At 41.3% G+C, this 19,671-nt stretch overlaps 1 protein-coding gene across 4 annotated transcripts in view; it reads right to left on the bottom strand.

Annotated features, from left to right (window-relative positions):
• Pde4d (phosphodiesterase 4D) overlaps positions 1-19,671 on the bottom strand; it is a 1,424,262-nt gene that overhangs the window by 1,367,908 nt on the left and 36,683 nt on the right. For 2 of the 4 annotated variants that reach the window (XM_051172552.1, XM_051172550.1), the window contains exon 1: positions 15,495-15,645. The exons of the other annotated variants lie outside the window; for them this stretch is intronic. The gene's annotated coding sequence lies outside the window, so the exon portion shown is untranslated. Of the gene's footprint in view, positions 1-15,494; positions 15,646-19,671 lie in introns of those variants that run through there. 4 annotated transcript variants of the gene reach the window in all.

Below are 19,671 nucleotides of genomic sequence, written 5' to 3' on the forward strand. Positions count from 1 at the left end.
CCTACGGATTGCCACTGAACTCAGAGGCTAAGTGCAAAGACTTTACTGTCCAAAAGGGCCCTGCATGGTCTGACCTGGCCCCTGGTTGTCTCCTCATCCATCGTATTTCCTACCTTTCTTTCCATTGCGAGTCCCAGAAGCCTTTGCACCGCGCCGCTTATTTCTCTGCTGAAAACACACTTTGTTCAGATAGTCACAGCTCACTCCCTCACTTCAGAGGCCTCCCCTCCCCAAAAAGCTAATTGAAGAGCACCCCCGCTATCGCTCCATCTACACACACTCTTCTCCACAACAGGTCTTGCTGCCAGACATTCATGTACATAGCTAAACATTTGTTTAACATCCGTTTGGCCGAGCAAGTTGCATGCTCCTAGAAGACCTACATTTTGTCTATTTTTACACAACTGTATTATTCATGATCGAAGTAGTAGTATGAAAGGCCCTCAACAGACTCCCATGCGAGGCTGTTAGTCCCCAGGAAAAAAAGGCAGATAATGAGTATTCTTTGCAACATGTTTGTTTGAGGTTTCTCCAGGCACATACAGTGGGCAGTCCTAAGTGCAAACATGGCATTTTGAGACAGAAGAAAAATGAAACAATAACATGGAAAACCAAGAGTAAACCCCACAGACGTGCCCTCCACCAAATGCTCTTCAAGTACAGGCCCCAAAATACCGACACTGCTTAGAGTAAACTACTCTTTTGGCACACCGAGTGTGCACTAATGGCTTCAGATCACACCTGCCTTGTTTGTGCATACACTGCAACTCACAACTTTGTTCGCCTCTGCTAGGACTGTGAGCGCCCTCCATGCCTCACCTTGGCCTGTCGGGTGCTAGCAAATGACACCAAGACTTCAAAAGTGTGTGTGTTTGTGTGTGTGTGTGTGTGTGTGTGTGTGTGTGTGTGTTGCCACCTAGCCTTTTATGTAACTGGACCTGCCTGCTCAAGACCCTGAACACCCATTTGGAGTGCATGCCTAGACTAGTCGGCTGGAGAGATTTCAGAAATGTGTGGAGCGCCAGATTTCCCAGTCAAGGCCTATTTAGACTGCAGGTTAATAATCACAACCTGGTTTACATAAGAAGCACGCCCAAGCTGATTGGTAGCCTGGGAAAACAATCCTGGTTGACATTTTAAGATCTAGGCTTGGGGAACACTGCTGTACAGGCATAAGTAAAGAACACAACTGATACAATTGTCCTCCAAATAACCAAGAGACTAAAAGAAGAGGTCAGAGGTCCCTCTAAATTCAAGTTCACGATCATAATTTGAAGCATTTTCTCTAAATATCTGAAATAATGTCTAAAATGGCAAGCTACTTAGGCAAAGATGAGCAACTGTTCTCACTAAGGTTTTCCCAAATCAAATGGAAACAATGTGAATGCAAGGAAATGTATTTAGTGTGATTACAGTTCGAAGCAGTGATCTCTTAGAAGCGTGGATGTCTTATCTGCGCAAAATGTTGATTTTTCTTTGCTCAGTTCAGTGAAAACAAAATGGAATCACGTTTCCCTCACCCTTCAGAAACCCAACTTCAGCCTCATCACAGGCAAGTTCTCATTTCTACCAACTGGAGTCTATTTTTGTTAAAAAGGAAACATTCCTTCCTTTGTCTTTAAAAAGCTAACAACTTTTCTGGCTATGTGACAGATTGATGCAAAGCAACTGTTTCTGAAATAAACCAGCTTCCCGGTTTTGCTGTGGTAGAAACACCGCCTTCTTTCCCTCCCAAGGCTGCCATCTTTCCTTTATCTTTGCATAACTCCCAGGATCTCCCCACAAAGCAGCAGCATCCACATTAAAGAAGTGAGTAACAAAGCAGAAACCACACAGGACGAGAACATACTCAAAGAGTCTCTCTCACCCAGCTTCCTCATGCTTACAGACTCACAACCCACCCAGCACAGCTGACGATAACAGTTCACGCAGAACAAGTTACGTTCCAATCCACAGACACGCGTAGCCCTGAGCGAGAAGAAACCAGGCCGCTCTGAGAACACTGCTAAAGGCACAAGAAAAAGTATGCACTCTACAGTCTTCTGTGCATGGTGTCACTGTTTCCCCTGGAGTAGTAAGCAGAGCAGGGATTCTTTCCTCTATTTTACATGCTAGGAAAACAAGGATGGTGTTGTCAATAAAATTTCTGGCAGCTTTCTCTTTCATAAAACAAATGAGTCTGAATGCAAATCTGTGTGCACTGTGCTCCCTCACAACACAGTGTTGATGGGGGCGGCGTATTTCATGGTAAAGAACAGAAAGATACTTGAGGAGAAAAGGGATAGAGAGATATGAAATAAAGTCAACAGAAACATTTACATTTCCTTTCAATAGTTATGTAAGATAATCAGTCACCACCTGGTAACATTTCCAGGACAACACTCTACAGAACATAACAGAATGCTATACAACTTGGCATGATGTCATGTACCCATAACAGTAGGGCAACAGATACCAACGTGAAAAGTCCCACACAATGTCACCTGGCAAACTCATCTCCCCCCTCCTGTTGAGTTCCCCCCGAAACATGCTGTTGTGGGCTGCTTGCTTCAGACCCAATGAAGACTACCAAAATACATTCTTATCTGCCTAACTTACACTTAAATGCTGCAGTATCTGGTACAGATCACGGAACAGGTAGACTAGAATTTGGCCCACAGGTGGTAGTTTACCAAGCCTTACTCTAAAATGCAACTTTCACCCAGAAGGAAAAGGTAGCCCCACGTTCCTAGTCACACTCAGGGAAAACAGTTATTCTAAGTGTCACCTATTCTTTATATTATTCAAAAGTTTTAGAAACAAAGCTGTGGTGGGGGTAGGGCAGGGTGTCTGGTGATAGGGCTCAGTGGGTGAAAACACTCATGCAAGTGTGAGGACCTGGGTTTGGATTTTCCCAGAGGTAAGCGCTGAATGTGTAATGCAGCTGTCTGCAAGCCAAATCCCCTCTGGATGAGAAGCAGAGAATTCCTGCGAGATCATAAGCCAGATAGTCTGGCCTGTATAGTCGAAAAACAATTTAAAAAGAAGAAGAAGAAGAAGAAGAAGAAGAAGAAGAAGAAGAAGAAGAAGAAGAAGAAGAAGAAGAAGAAGAAGAAGAAGAGAGAAGAAGAAGAAGAGAAGAAGAAGCAGAAGAAGAAGGAAGAAGAAGAAGAGAGGGAGAGGAGAGGAGAAGAAGAGAGAAGGAAGAAAGGAAGGGAAGGAGAGAAGAAGAAGAAGAAGAGAGAGAGGAAGAAGAAGAAGAAGAAGAAGAAGAAGAAGAAGAAGAAGAAGAAGAAGAAGAAGAAGAAGAAGAAGAAGAAGACTGTCTCATAAAGGTAGAAGGAGAGGACGGACATCCAAAGTTGTCCTCTGACTTCCACTATAGAGAGCACATGTCCACTTCTACACTCGGAAATATGCATGCATATATATGTACATATCTATACATATACACATATATATGCAAGTGCAACACACACGAATATACCCACACTTGTGCGTGTGCACACACACAAATAAAAGGAAACAAGGCTATTGCTTTGTTTATGTAAAATCAGGAATTTTAAGTGAGTGTTGTTAGCGTAAGCCAGAGAATTGAAGACCAAAATAATTTTGAACATAGTCAGAGGGTTGGAACAGTAATCTTGGCCAATGATTAGCCAATACAGAGAGAGAACTATGCCTGGACGCCTCCATGTCCCCCAAGCAGCTCTGCATTGCCTGCTCAAAACCAGTGAGTAATAGCGTAGCTGCATTTTTTTTTTTTTTTGCATAATGATGTATCTGCAGCTTACTGATGGAATCAAGGGGGAAAATTGTTCCATTTAATAGCTTTAAAACAGAGCAGCACAGAGCTATGTAGGACCCATCAGGAAAAGCCCATGGAAATGAACTCCTAGTTTTGAAGCTGGCTGAATAAACTTCAGTCAGCACAGTCTGTGAAAGAAACAATTCCTCTGCTGCTACAAGCAACAAACATTTACAAGGCAGTTCATGTGAGATACACATCATTCCTAGCGTTTTATGAATATTAATTTACTTAATTTCCACGTGAAGCATTCTTAACTACTCCAAAGATCAAAGAATTTTCCAGAGTAATAAGCTACTAAGTGGCAGAACTGAGGTCGACAGCAAGACAATCTGATTCTCAAGACTATGTAGGTAAGAGTGACACTCTGCTAAAATATTGTCTTAAATCAAAATGATAGCATCCTAGTTTATAGACTAGGTTGATAAAATGCCCCAGACACAGAAAAAGAAATTCTTTTCATGTGTGGATGCTAGTATCAAATCCTTAGACTTATGTGGTTGATGTAAAGTACCTGTAAACAACCAAGAAACTAGAAAAGAGGCTTGAGGTAAGGGCAGAGACAGTCTAAGGGAAGGATCCAAATAGAGTGAAAATGGTATCCAGGAGAAAGGAGAGTGATGGGAGTGGAAGGGTTAAATGGAGAAGAGGTGGAGTAGGGAGGGGGAAGGAGAATTTGAGGAAAGATAACTAACACTAAAGAATAAAAACCATGTGGGAACTTAGCATTTCATTATTTTCCCTTGATATGTATTTTTATTAATTATTCACTTTACATCCTGGTTATAGCCCCCTCCCTCCTTTCCTCCCAGGCCCACCCTCCCTTCATAGTTCCCCTATCTCCCCTCTCCTACTCCTCAGAGAAGGGGAGCCCCACCCACCCCAGAACATCAAGTCGCATCAGGACTGAGCTCATCCTCTTCCTCTGTGGCCTTGGGCAGCTCAGTCCTCATATGGGTACTCTAGTAAGGATAAGGGGGCGGGGCTAACTCTGACATGGAACTTAGCATTTTATAAGCACACATGCATGCACGCGAAGAATTTTAATGGAGCTACTATAAAAGGGAGGATGGTGTTTTTCCAAGATGCCACAGGTTATTTTTTTTTTTAAGTAGTTCCAAGTGTGGAAAGAAGCAGGGCATGGGCACAGCCACCCCCAAATTTACAGGCTACTGCTGTTGTTCTCTGTTGTCCGTAATAACTTGATGACACGACACTATTGTTGCAGATACCACACACTTAGGTCATAAGATGTGCAGAAATCAAGCCGCTCCAGACGTGGAAGCTTCCTCCCTACTGGTTAATCTTATTAGTTCAGGAAAGCGCTATGCAGAGGTAGCATTAGGGTAGAAAAGTCATTAGCAGTCTGACCCAGCTGTGAACTCAGTAAGGTATAATAACAACCATCCTGGCAAGATAAGCCCAGTGGTGCAATAGCAGCACGAACATTTTGAGTAATAATAGCTTTCTGATTAAACTTAAGGCCTGTTCCACAGGAGGAAAGTTGTGCCTGGTACTGTAACTTGGCCAAGAATCCATGCCTGGGGAGGTCTTACATCCTAGGGGAGAAGTTCCTACTATTAGTTTGCTAAACTGGCATGCTGTCCAACTGCCTTCTCAACATTTCTCTCTATTCCCATAGATTCGTACAGGTCTCAGCCCACAGAAGTGTGTGAGTCTAAGAAGTTTCTTTATGCAGTGGACAGTGTTTACTACACAGATTCACAACTAACCGAAGAGCAGAGAATGAGTGACTGTGGAGGGGACGTATCTATCAAGCCCCTCCCTCTTAAGCCTCAGCCAACATCATAGAAGAAGGGGCAGAAAGATTTTTAAGAGCCTGAGCTTGGGGAGAACTCCTGGAAATTGTGTCTTCTGGACATGACAAGGATCTTATACGATGGCCTCATGGTGGGCACAGATCAAGCCAGTCAATATTTCAGGACAGATAGGAAGGGCTCGTGAAGTCTTACCCCTATGTACTGAGTAGCTATTGGCAGCTGGGGGCTGCTGCAGTGGGGAGAGATGGTTTTCTTCAGGAGTGTGACTCCTGGAAGTACTGCCCATGCTCTAGCAGATAGCCGTACAATCGTGTGCATATGGGCAGAAGCAAGTGGATCCACTGGTGTGTTTTACTTTTAAAGGGGCACAGAGATAGGATGGAGATATGGGGGAGTTTAGAGAGTGTTGGGGAGAAAGGCAGGTATGATCAAAATACGTTGTATATATGCATGACATCTCAAAACATACTTTTAAAAGAAATATGTGTGTTGAAAGTCTTTATTAGGTATAATTAATTCTTCAGATTCTGAAATTTAAATATTGAGCCGTGTGAGTATTTTTCAGTGCCTTGGGGTAAAGATTCTAAGGATCTTTTGTTTTCTTCTTCTTCTTCTTCTTCTTCTTCTTCTTCTTCTTCTTCTTCTTCTTCTTCTTCTTCTTCTTCTTCTTCTTCTTTGTCTTCTTCTTCGTCTTCTATTTTTCTTTCTTGTTTTTTGGGGTTTTTTTTGTGTTCTGTTTTTGTTTTTAGCTCTGACAAAGTAAAATGATTGCTTGAGTGTTAGGTTGAGACCTTACTCTTTGCAGCGGTACATTTAAAATATTTTTGGAATAAGCCAGGACAATAAACAAGAATGTGGAGTTATGGGGAAATTCCTTTCAGGAGCTCTCAGTTCAATCGGATAAATGTGAGGATGTTAAAATGAATCAGTTCTTCTGTTTTCTAGGTCAGGATATAAAGCTTAAAAGGGATTTTTATTTGTCATCTTTATTTCTTAAATAGCTTGATTGTAAATTTGCTTTATGAGGAAGAAAAGTAATTTGGTTTCTAAAACAGCTGAAGTTATGATTGGCTTAACACCCAACAAAATATCTAAACCTGCTAACATACAAGAGAAAGGCTAAATTCAGCTTACAACGTTTTATTGAAAGAAAATTAAAACTTTATAGGGAGATTTTTTAAAGCAACTATTTGAAAACTATTTTTATTCACTGAGTAGATGTCTATGTTCTTTCACATTTGTGGTATGATTATGTTTGTTAGACCCTGGGATTTCTGAGTAGAGACAAGCTTTAACTTCCAAAAAACAGAAAGGCTTGAAGCACATCTAGGTTAATTCCAGCACTGCCTGAACCCCATGAAAAAAAAATAATGGGGGAGGATTGCCTTAAGCTGTGCAGATACTCCCTAGCAAAAGTTTCTGCCAATAAGAATCCACACCAAGTTTATTAAATACTCAGAAAATCTTAATGAATGGCTCTGTTTTGATAAGCCATTTTAACACTGTTAATATTCTCCAAACTATTTCCTTAGACAACAAATTAAGACACTGAAATAACCAGGCTGATGGGAGGGAAAAGCAAAGAGAGAGAAACATGCCAGAACCACTTTTCACAATAGAAAGGGGTCATTAAATTGTAGCAATCTTTGTAATCATAATGTTGAGTTACATTTTAACAGCCTTGGGAAAAGACATAGCATAGGAATAAAAAAAAACTTAAAAGTTAAATTATATTCCTGATTTTTTTCCTAAAGAAAAAATATGATATTTCCTATTTAACTTGTTGTTTATAAGAACTATATTCTATGAAGGTGTACTAAACAATTGGAAAAAAGAGAAATTTTATAAATTAAAATGAAGGTATAACAGAAAGGTGTCAGTTGATGACTGTTATGAATTGAATGTTTGTTTCTTCCAGATTTGGTATGTTGACATCCAACGCTTAATGTGATATTATCTGAGATGAGACCTTCAGGAGGTAACTATATTATATAGTAGAGCCCTCCTGAAGGGCACACTGACTTATAAGAATCAAGAGAGCTCGCTTTTTCTCTTTCAGATGTGAAGATATGACAATATGTCATCCATCTGCCACCTAGAAGGTGGCCCTTGCCAGAACCCAACCATGCTGGCAACCTGGATTCAGACGTGCAGTTCGCAGCAAAGTAAGAAACAACTTTTTGTAGAATTCAAGCCACCCCAGTAGCTCTAGTACATTCGTACCTGGGTACATACATTCCAACTCAAAGAAAATACAGAACCAACTTGCTTTTTCTTCCTGTCACAAATGAGCCTATGGCCTTAGTCTCCCATCCGCTAGGTGAGGCATGTGACCAACATCAGGTGGTTGCTTCTTTGCCAGAACACAGCACATGAAAGCTGGCAGTGACACATGTTGAGAGTGGCATCGCAGGAGTGCCATTTGCATAAATGAGAGAAAGCTGCTCAAGTAGTTGCATTTCACAGGGGAGTGGACAGTAGGAATGCAAAGGTTTAAATGAAAAGAGAAGGGCAGGGAGTCGGGGAGATTTGGGGGTGATAGGGAGAGCCAAAGGAAACAAGAACGTATGGGAGCTGTACAGGGGCGTACTACTTTACCAGCTAATCAAAAGGGAAGTGCTTGACTAGAATGCTCCAGCATTCACAGGTAATGTTGCTCCCAGAAGTAATAATTCTTTCAACAAAAAAACCCATAGCCAAGTATATCTCCCTATGAGTTGTCAGGAAATCCCCAGAGGTTTCGAAAACAATAGACTACTGCCATTGCTTTTTATTGCCCACCAGAACCAGCCCAGTAAGACATCATTGCCGAAAACGACCGCACACTTTAGCTACTGGACACAGAGAATTCGGCCGTAACCGAGCTGGAAGCTTTGCCCCTGTTGATTCACATTCATAGTGATATATGTTTTAAAGGAGAAAAGTCAGCAATGACGTAATCAAACTTTAGCCCCCGTGTTCTGCAACACCAACCTGTCAGTCAAGATATGCCCACAGATGCCAAAGGGGCGTGACAGTGCCAGAGACAAATGACAAATAGACATTTCCAGCTTTGATTTGAAGTCCTGAGAGGAATGCTTGGCTGGCACTGTAGACCTGGTCAAAGCCTGTGGCTAGGAAAGTCACAGGCCCCATGGTGGGACCTACTTCTGATGTTTCACTAAATGGATGTGGGATTAAACTGCCTTCAAAGTGGTTCTGCTTATACCACACACTGGTGCAAACTCTGAGCCCTAGAGAAGTCGCTCTCAGCAGTGTGCTGGAAGCAGAGATTCATCACTCACTGGTGCTGAGAAGGCACTGCTCAGTTCACAGCCCCAAATGAGATCTACATCATCTGACTCAAGGCTAGACACCACAGAAGGGGTGGAGTGTCTATTGTTATCGTCATCATCGTCATCGTCGTTGTCATCATCATCATCACCATCTTTGTCATCATTGTCAAAAACAATTTTTAAATTTAAATACATTTTGATGGAATGTCTTCAAGGCCAGAGACTTGGGAAGGAGTACCCTAGGGTGGAGTCTCTGGATACGAGATGACCATTGCAGTGATAACACACAGCATTTCCGACAACCTGAATAAGACTTTCTCATACACACGCACAAGTACACAACCACATGCACCACATGCACTATATGCACCTCATACACACATGTCCACACAACTTGTACATGCACACACAAACAGGTATGCACACACAAGGACATGCGTGAGCCCACAGATATATACTTATACATTATCACATGTGGCACATGCACACACAGCTGTACGTTCACACACATGCATACACACACATACACATATATGCATTCTCTCACATGAACACATATAATTATACATACACATTTATATTTGTGTTCATAAACACATGTGTTCACAGTCACACAAACATGCAGCATACTCAGGTGCATACAGATGCACACACATATACATATACACACATGCACCTAAAAGTGCATACATACACGTGTAAACACACACATACACGTGTAATCATATGCCCATACTCACACATGCTCATATGAACACACATACACACATGCAAAACATGCACGCTCACTCAGACATGCATATACACACATACACATATGCACACACATGCACACATACAAGTAGACAAGCACCTTCACATGCCCACACAGACATACATACACACACACACACAAACACATCTTACACATGCAGACACCCACACTTGCTCAAACACACTCATATACACTCAAGTATGTTCACACACACACAAGTGCACATGCTCACACACATGCATATGTAGGTGTGTAGAGGTGACCTTCATTCACATTGTTTTAAGGTGTGTCTCTGTATATGCGATTGTTAATTGCTGAACAGGCAGTGAGATAAATGCTAACAGATTCTGATATTGTTGTTGCTATTGGGGAATCAGCTGTCTCAACGCTGTGTAAAACTTATTTCCCAGTTATCGCTGATTGGTTAATAAAGAAGCTGAGGAGTCTCTGAGTGGGCAGAGGAGACAGTAGGCGGAACTTCCGTTCCTAATATGGGGGCAGGGGGGACGGGAGGAGGCGGGGAGAGGAGGTTGTTACCAGGCCTTGAGGAGGCCAGACCAGAAGAGGAAGGTCACTGGGCCATGAGGAATGATGCATCATGGGAAGTGGCCATGAGGACAGGGATGTGCAGGAGTAAGAGCAGAAGCAATGCTACATGTCAAGTAGCAGGGGGCACATGGCTGGGAAGCAGAGCAGGCTAGCATAGTCGAGTTAGAATAGATGAATATCTGCCCAGTTATGGTGCTTAAAGCTTATTATAAATGTAACAGGTCTCTGTGTCATATTTGGGAGCTAGAGCGGGCATAGAAATAACCTGAAATTACAACATGTATGTGCATGCACACACTCATAAGTACACACTCACATATTCATATACATATCTGCATGCACAAACACATGCACACACAACATACTAATGCACCTATACAACAGATGAAAGGAGGAAGAACAGCTGAGAACCCCACCCCACCAAAAAAAAAAAAAAAAAAAGATTGAATGGGCATGTGAGAAGGAATAACAAAATGGTTGAGGGGATTATGACGACAAGAAACTGTCAAAAATTAAACTAAATCTGTACAAAGAGACTGTGTGGGGAGGGTAATACCCACTTTAGGCTTTAGAGGAATGAGAAATTTCTAGGCAAAGCCGCTGAGATTGCAAACTGATGGGCCAAACTAATCAGAACACTGGATCACTTGCCTCACTTTAGGATCTCACACAGACATATGCAATTTACTACATATAGCTGCACTTTGTAGCTATGATAATCTTTTCTGAGCAGGATATTTATAGGAGATAAGTGAATAATAAAATGTAAGATATTTAATAATGATCTAAAAATTGACAGGAAAAGAGTAACATTTTATCGTTCCATAAAAATCCCATTTTTATTACTGTTTCTAGAATGTTCCCCCATAGCATTGAAATATAGGACACAGTTATGGCTAGTGTTCCAAAAAGGATGATAACCTTCCAAAGTAGAACCAACTAGGAATTGGGGCTTCAAAACTGCTGACTGGGCTTTCTAAACCAGCTAGGTAGAATAAGAAGAGTCAGAAATAAGCCTTGCTTTAAAACCTACATAAACATTCTATTGGAGGAATTTAATAGAGATGCAAAACAGGATTTAAAAAAAGAAATCCAAGAACATTTGTCACTCTGAGTTTTCCGACTCAGTTTTTCCTGTGAGAAGATGATGTCCTCTAAAACTTCGTCACCAACAGTTCTAAACCCGGTCTGCCAGGGCATGCTTACCCTTAGGCACAAGGAAAAATCATCACACAAGTTTCCCAAGGAAATCCATCCTGTTGGAAAGAACTGGACGTAGCATAGAAAGTTAATCAATAAGAAAAATATTTGAGAATTTCCCTTTTGGCTTCTACTAACATACTGATAATCATTGCAACGGGTGACATTTGGGTGGCAGCATGTCAACTAAGTATGTTTGCACATCCGTGTCCATATTTTCTTATCCCAGCAAAGGCTCTTGGGAATTTAGTACTCAAGTGGTGGACAGATAAGGACTGAATCCCCAAAGCCTCTATAAACTTTTCAATGCCAAAGGAATGCTTGCTTTGCTTTGACAGTATCCCTCATTTCTGAGAATATGCTTTCAGAAGGAAAGGACATTGACCCCGATCGCTATAATAATAACCATGTGTGGCTGCACAATGAATTACAGATTACAGGCTGCAATGCTCTCTTCTGCGGACTTTCTCACTGCCCTGTCGCAATTTAACAATCCATTCAACTTTCCAGATCACTAATCCTATTTTTCATTTTACAGGCAGAGCCTGAGGGCTTAGAAGTATTTCATGAGCTGAGTGTGATCCCACTGATAGCCAAGAGGAATGCTTCTTGAAATTAGAGGAGCACAATCTGGGCGGGTACCCCATCAATATAACTGCACACTGTGTCACCTACTGACATCATAAAGATGAGTTAATTGATTGCCTAGAAGTTAAGTGAGAGCTTCTCTTAGACCAGGGCACAGCAAACGGGCAGGGGCAGGAGTGTGATGAGACAGGATTGAAGTATTTACCATTTGGTAGCACACTTTGCCTTATGAGGTGGAGCTCTGCGCTGCATTTGACTTGCTCTGCTTTCTTTAACACATGCTCACAGTAGGATAGCAAGTCTTGAAAACCCGCTCACTGGAAATCATTAAATCCTCTTGCAAAAGCAAGCAATCAGATTAGTCCTCTGTATGCCACAAGGGGGAAAAAATGTCATAGGGAAGAGTGAGCTTTTCCAAAGACAAATTTTTAAATAACACTGGAAAATGTAGGTCAATCAAGAAATAATATTTTTTTTCAATGTGGACTTACGTCATTGCACTAGTAGGTAGTGTTAATAGTTTCCAAATGCCATTAGCAAGCTCATGATGTAATAGGTTCCTTCTTGGATACATCTTTTTGTCAAATCCATCTGTCTACGGCAGACATGCATAGTTTTACAGAAACTTCTATGCAACAGAAGTTCCATAGTCAGCCAAAAAAAAAAAAAAAAAAAAAAAAAAAACCCTCGACTTTAGGAAGGAACAAAGAAAGATTGATTGCTTTTGAAGAGATAATTTCTTTTTTTTTTTTTTCCCCCACAGCCCACTGTTCCCAGGGCCCCTGGCAACTCTGAATTCCTTTTGTTAATCTCTTGCCCTTTACAAAAGGGCTGGGACCCAAACATGTCCAGGAGAACTGAAAGTATGAAGGTCTTAGATTCTAGGACCTAGAAAAAGTGCCAACACAAGGTGCAGACGCCCCCATAAAGACTGACCAGCATCTCTGTGACTCCTGGTTCTAAACACTCAGTGAGTTGTATACACAACAAATGAATGTTTGATAATTAATCACGTTACTTGATTTATCCTAACAAAAGCCCAAGCAAGGTAATATAAAGATTACAGGAAAGAAAAGTAAGAACGCCAAAGCTGCCAGAATTTTCTGTAAATGGTCTCTGTCTGTTGCAACTGCCCAGAGAAGAACACACCAGTTGACTTTTCCAACACCAAATGCTCAGACCTTGAAAACCATCATACAAAGGACATTACACAGACTGAACAAGTTATATTTAGAAATATATGTGTGTTTACATAACATGCATGTCACAAGAATGAATGAAGAAAGAGGCTATGAGTTCGAAAGAGAGAAACAAGGGGTTTATGGAATGGTTTGGAGTGAGGAATGAGAAGAGGGAAATAGTGCGATTATATTATAACCTTAAAACTAAAGAGAATATCTTTTTATTGTAATTTTATTAATTTATTCAGAGTACAACTCGATTGTTGTCCCATTGCTTGTATTCTCCCCCTCCCTCCCTCCCTCCCTCCCTTCCCCTTTCAGCCTATTCCCCTCCCCTAGGTCTATGACCGAGGGGGAGCTCCTCCCCCACTATATGGTCATAGGCTATCAAGTCTCATCTTGGTAGCCTGCTTAGTCTTTCTTTGAGTGCCACCAGGCGTCCCCACCAAGGGGAGGTGGTCAAATAGGGGGAATATCTTTTAAAAGCTGCCATAAAATGATATGCTTTGACCTTAGGATGAGAAGGGAAGCTGAGCAGGGAGTCACCAGCAAGGCCCACTGAGGCAGCTTCCACCCACCGCTTCCCACTCTTAGAGGGCTGCAAACACCTGGGGAGAGGATGGTTCCCTGTCACAGATGCTACTCTTACCTTGTCCCACTGATACAATCAATTAGGAATGAATAAATAAATGTCAATCAGCCATCTTTTCCATCATCCCTGGCCACTGTAAAGGAATTCATTGTAGCATCTCTTCACAAAGTGAGGGCATTTATAGGGACTATATTAGATTTCCATTAAAAAAAAAAACTACTTATGTACATCTGGTTGATACAGACAAGAATTCTATGTTGACAATTTGTCTTTAGAACCCTGGTATGATCTTAAAAGGGTGGCGAAAAAAAAAATTAACAACAAATTTAACCTAAAATTAAAAATTTCAAATCACAATGAAGATGTCTCTCTTACAGGCTAATCATTTCAGCTGTTTAAATATATAAAACCAAAATTATACTGCTTTGAGTCTATAAATGTTATTTGTATAGGACTTGGCAAGTAAGTACTATAGCTATTAGGAGTTTATGTTTCCCATGGGAACTCAGAGTGTCAAAAAAAAACCTCTTCAAATTATTGGATCTTCAGACATACACAGCACAAGTACGTGGATTTGAATCTACAATTCTGAAGAGAAAAAAATTGGATGAAAAGCAACCTGGAAAGCCACCCAAAACTATAAGAAATATCCCTGTTTTGAGCTGTTTCCAGGAAGAAATATATATATATATTTTAAATCATTTGAGAGGAAGAACATTTTCATAGGCACTAACCCCATAAGGAAAGCCCTGTTGTCAGCAGTGTGTGTGTGTGTGTGTCTGTCTGTCTGTCTGTCTGTCCGTGTTAAAGGACAGGAGAGACCAACAGTGATTTAGAAGCAAAACATGAACTGCTTGCATTCACAAGTTCATACTCAGTGTGATTTCAGCGCCAAGTATGTGTTGCGGGAGAGAGCGGAGGCTTGACGTTTCCCAGTTTCCCGTTGTCTCCAGCTTTACCCTAAACCTTGTTAACCACAGAAGTTACTCCCGTAATTACACAAAACTAACAAAGGCTTCCTAGGATAATTTGATCTGCTCCAACCACAAAATCCAATCCACAGACTTTTCTTCGGTGGGGTTCTGTGGGTGTTAAATCTGCTTCTCAACAGCATTTGGAAATAAACTCCTGCTTTCCCAATTCAGCCTTCCACCAAATAAACAGACCCACCAAAGAGCTTTTTTTTTTTTTTTTTTTTTTTTTTTTTTTTTGTACATATGTAATTCTGTTAGTTATTCCTCTTAAATTAACTTCAAATTACAGAGGAGAAACCCTCCAGCCACCTTCTCTCCTTCCCGGCGCTCTGTCATGTACCTATGTCCCGAGAGGAGTCCTTCCCTGGAGGCTCACAGTTTTGGACAGGGCGAGCAAGAAACAAACCCTGCAGTTTGCCTGACTCGGGTCTCCAAACCTCTGCTTTGAGATCCCTGCGTTCTGTTTCAACCTGCTAGTGTTGGACTTTATCACTTTATAGACACCCCCCCCCCCCATAAAAACAAGCGGGGCTAACAAATGCCTCCAACAGCCGCCTGCAAATGCAGCTTGGCTGGGATTCGCCCTGGGGGAGAGAGAAAAAAAAAAAAAGAAGAAGAAGAAGAAGCAAGAATAGCCCTGCAAGGTCCTAGAAGCTTTAAGATTCATCGCATTGAACTTGATACATACAGCAGCAAACCACCTTGAATACAAATCATCTGCTAGGTCAGTATTTTCTCTTTACAATCACTCCCTCCCAGGGCATGTAATTAATTTCCTGAGCTTTGGAAAAAAAAAAAATCTGGATTACTCACACAGTCTTGAAGATGCAATGTCAGCTATTTAGGACAGAAACATCCAAGGCCGTGCTAGGACTCAATTACAACAACATATGCATTAAGACAGGAACTGGCAAGCCTCGGGACTACAGCAACTATAGGGCTGGTGCTCCCCAACCGCCAGGCTATAATCTATGAAACTGAGCCGGGATTCAGCCAATCAGTTAGCTCCTCATAACAGGTCTAACTGGCTCTGGACAGCTGACGGGCTGTGTGAGAGCAAGGCAGAGGAGACACTCCACACAGCGTTGTGCCTAACTACAGTCACTTTGCCTGGAAAGGCCAGAGTCGGGAGGGGGGGAAAATCACAGCTTCTTTGTCTCAGAGAGGGAGGACAGGTGATCCAGCAGAGACGGAGTCTGAAACTGGAGCAAGATATCCTGGCGTGGCAGTTAGTCTCTGCAAGTGCCGGCATTAAAGGACCAGCGGCACCCCAGACAGCAAAGGGCAAGCCCGCAGCCAAACCCTGAGGTAACTAACCTTCAGCTTCCCGTTTATTGTTAGCAGGAATAATGCAGAGAGGAAATGATACCCACTAGAGTTGCTTGAGCAACTAAATAAGCTTCTATTTTATTTTCTTTTTCTCTGTCCTGTGCTTTTCGGAGGTCGTTTGTTATTGAGTCCAGGGAGGTTTGTGTCCCTGGAATAACGTGCGTTGGGGTGGGGAAATGGGTCGTTTCCCAGCACAGCTTTCCCAGGCTGTTCATGTCCTCCTTAGAATGCGGGTCAACAGGACCGACAGGGAGGGGAGAGGCCAGGCTGCATACTTCTATAACAGAGGAAGTAACTGTGCACAGAGTGGGTAGGGAAGATAAACTGCTTGCCCGGCTCCTCTGGCCTCTGGCTCTTGGGCCTCAAGAATGTTCCATGGAGAGAGGGTGGAAGCAGAGAATATTCAGACTCAGAATCGGTGGACTTTGCAATGCTCAGAGAGGTGGGGTTTTACGATCTCCCTCTGTAATATCATTTGCCTTCCTTACCACTAAATTCCAACGACCTGATATTCACTGTACCATATTCTTATTTATTAAAGCACCAACGAAAATATTTGGATATTTTCATATTTCATTCGTGAACTATTAATGTTTCAATATTAATTGAAAATATTACTACATAGATGAGCAAAAAGAATTTAAGTTCAAAGAAGAAAATAAGATGCACACAGCCCACACCGTTTAGACAGTTAACATCTATTTCCTGGTAACAACTGCAAATGCCCAGATTCAAAAAATTTATAACAAATGCAATATTAGAAGTCACAAACATTCTTGGGGAAAAAAACCCTTTCAAATCACTAAATTAATAATTATGTTTTCAAAGTGGCAAGAGAAATTATAAAATGTTCAATTTGTGTTTTGGTTTACTAACATCCTAAAGGGAGAGAAAAATTGCTTCACTGGTGACCAAGTATAAAGGATATTAAGGGCAGAGACGGTTGCACACTTTCGGGCTGTTATAGATAAACGATTGATTTCAACCTGAGATGTGATGGCAGGAAGAAAGTAGCAGAGTACAGAGAATAGAACAAAATATCCATGGGCAATTTCTTCCCAGGATTTGTTTTTGGACTTGTCCAATTCATGACTAGCCAGAAATGAATACATAGCTCTGTTTAAAATTGTTATTTTAATTTAATTAGACTTTTTGACAATGCTGCTACCTATGGTGACTACATGAGAATGAAAATTTCTAAGTAAGGCTATTAAAAGTGTTGTCCCTTTAACTCAAAGATAATATAAATTAATTAGTTTGAAAGGAAGAAACATACTCTGTTGTTGTTGTTGTTGTTTGAGACAGGGTTTTCCTTTGTGTAGCCCTGGCTATCCCGGAACTCACTCTGTGGACCAGGCTAGCCTCAAACTTGTGGAGATACACCTGCCTCTACCTCCCTGGATTTTACCCGATAATAAAATCTCACTAAATCCCTCATGAATTCTTCATTTCAAATCCCCATTTCATCGGACAAGACCAAGCCTAGATGCCAGGTCTGTTCAACCTTTGACATTGCTCAAAATTCATACTCAAAAACTAGACAATTGAGCTACCAAATAAACTGCCAAGGATCTCACACTGTCTTAAGTACATTGACAGTCTTACGGTGGGCAACGTTCATAGCTATCCCAGCGTTCATGCAGCCCCACAGTCAACAGGCTGGACATACCTGGTAGCAAACTGAGACGTGGAAGTCATTGTATGTTTATTTTCATCCAGAAATTTCCAACTGGAAGAACTCACCACCTTCAAGTCAGCCGAACACTGTCTCACCAGCTGAGACAGTGGCCAACAGCCATACACAAGTCCAGGCGTGGAATTTTTACAGCAGTTATACATTTGACTCTGTCAACACAAACCAACCCCTGGCTCCCTGACCCTCACAGATATTACAGTTGTGGACTGAACTCATTCCAAGTGGCTCATTGATTAATCATTAATGTTCATCCCAAAGACATGAATCCTATGAGCTCTCAAAATTATCTCCACAGCCTTCCCCTCCCAGAACTGTAAAAACCATGGCACCTCGAGGTCCTGCAGGAGAATGTTTTTCCAGTGATTTGAGTGTGTAGTAACCCGTGCTACAACACAGGGGCCTCAACACTGAACAACAAGAGTTGTCTTGGTATGAAGTATGATTGAATTTGAGCCAATTGTAGAATCACATTTTTCCTTTACCCCAATTAAAAGCAAGTCAGGGAAGAAGAAAATTATACATACATATTTCAACACTATTATTTTCTCTTGTTAGTCCAGTGCGCCAGAGTCAACTACAGCAGGCATCACTCTCAAGCCAGCAGGCCTTGTGTAGGAGGCTCTGGCTTGAGAGACCCTGTCATCGCCATCAGTTCATCTCTGATAACTATTATGTCAGGTATTGAAAAACTGTGGTAAGCAAGAGTCACCTGAACAGCCAAATTCAGTTCTTGCTCATATTTCATTGATTTCAGCTCTAGGGACAGGGATTAAGACAATCCCAATAGCTGAAGAGTATTTCAGAGATATAAATTTGTCTTTGGACCCAAGAGCATCAGCAAATCTCAAATATCAGAGCAGCTACAGTTGTCCTAAGAATGATTTATGGCCTCAGAGGCTAATCTGCCTGGCACTGTAGTTTATAGAGCCAAAGAAGATACTCCCAACTGATTGATATATTCAGACCTACCAAGCTGGCCCATCAAACCAATTAAAACCATCAGGATGTTAACTCCATCCTAGGTGACAGGGACACACAAATGTATCACTTTCACAATGCTGACCTCATTACCAAGAAACCTAGACATCAGAACCTGTTCCCTGGTAGGGGATAGCTGACAGCCAGTACCATATAAACTCAAAAGAAAAATTTACTTGAAACAAAAATGTCAAGAAGACTGGCCTTGCCATAACAAGAAGTGTTGTGATTTAAGTTAAAAGTATGAATACTAAAGATGCAAGTCTGTGGTCACTGTGTGGACTAAGGCACACTCTTGATTTATATAACAAAACGCTTTACCTAGGCATAGAGATTTCAAATCAAATTTAGACTCACCATACGAAGGGATTTTTGAAAGGAGGCTTTGTTTTTATTGTTTGTTTGTGCTTTCCCAGTTTATTTATTTATTTATTTATTTATTTTGTGGAGAAGGTGATTGAATCCAGGACCCCATGCTAGGCAAGCACTCCTCTTATGAGCCACAATCCCAGCCCTAGTGTTGACCTTTTAATTAAGTCTCCCCTAAGAACAGGAGTGTATGGAACCACACTGATGATCTGTGTGACAAATTTCTAAAACGCATTTCACTTAAGCTTAATCCAATGACTTTTAATTCGATCTTTCCTAAGAATGTGAACATATGGAATTATACTAATAATGCATGCAAAAAAAGATTTGAAGATATAGTACATAATTGATCACACTTAAGCTTAATGAAAACTGTCATCTTTTTTACACTTAAACATAAATTTGTTTTAAATCAGAATTATTCTGCATGAGATCTGACAAGGAGAGAAATTCACTTTTCTGTGGCCGGGTTATGAAATGAGATATGCAAAGACTGGTGATTTAATAAGAGAAAATGTTGGGAGTACGTTTCTAACATATGCTGCTCAAACCATGTCTGTACTTCTGGCAAGGCTTCAAGTGCTACCACACGGAAGGGGAAGGCAGATTGTCTAGGTT

The sequence above is a fragment of the Acomys russatus genome, chromosome 30, assembly GCF_903995435.1.
Source record: "Acomys russatus chromosome 30, mAcoRus1.1, whole genome shotgun sequence".
Taxonomy (NCBI): Eukaryota; Metazoa; Chordata; class Mammalia; order Rodentia; family Muridae; genus Acomys; species Acomys russatus.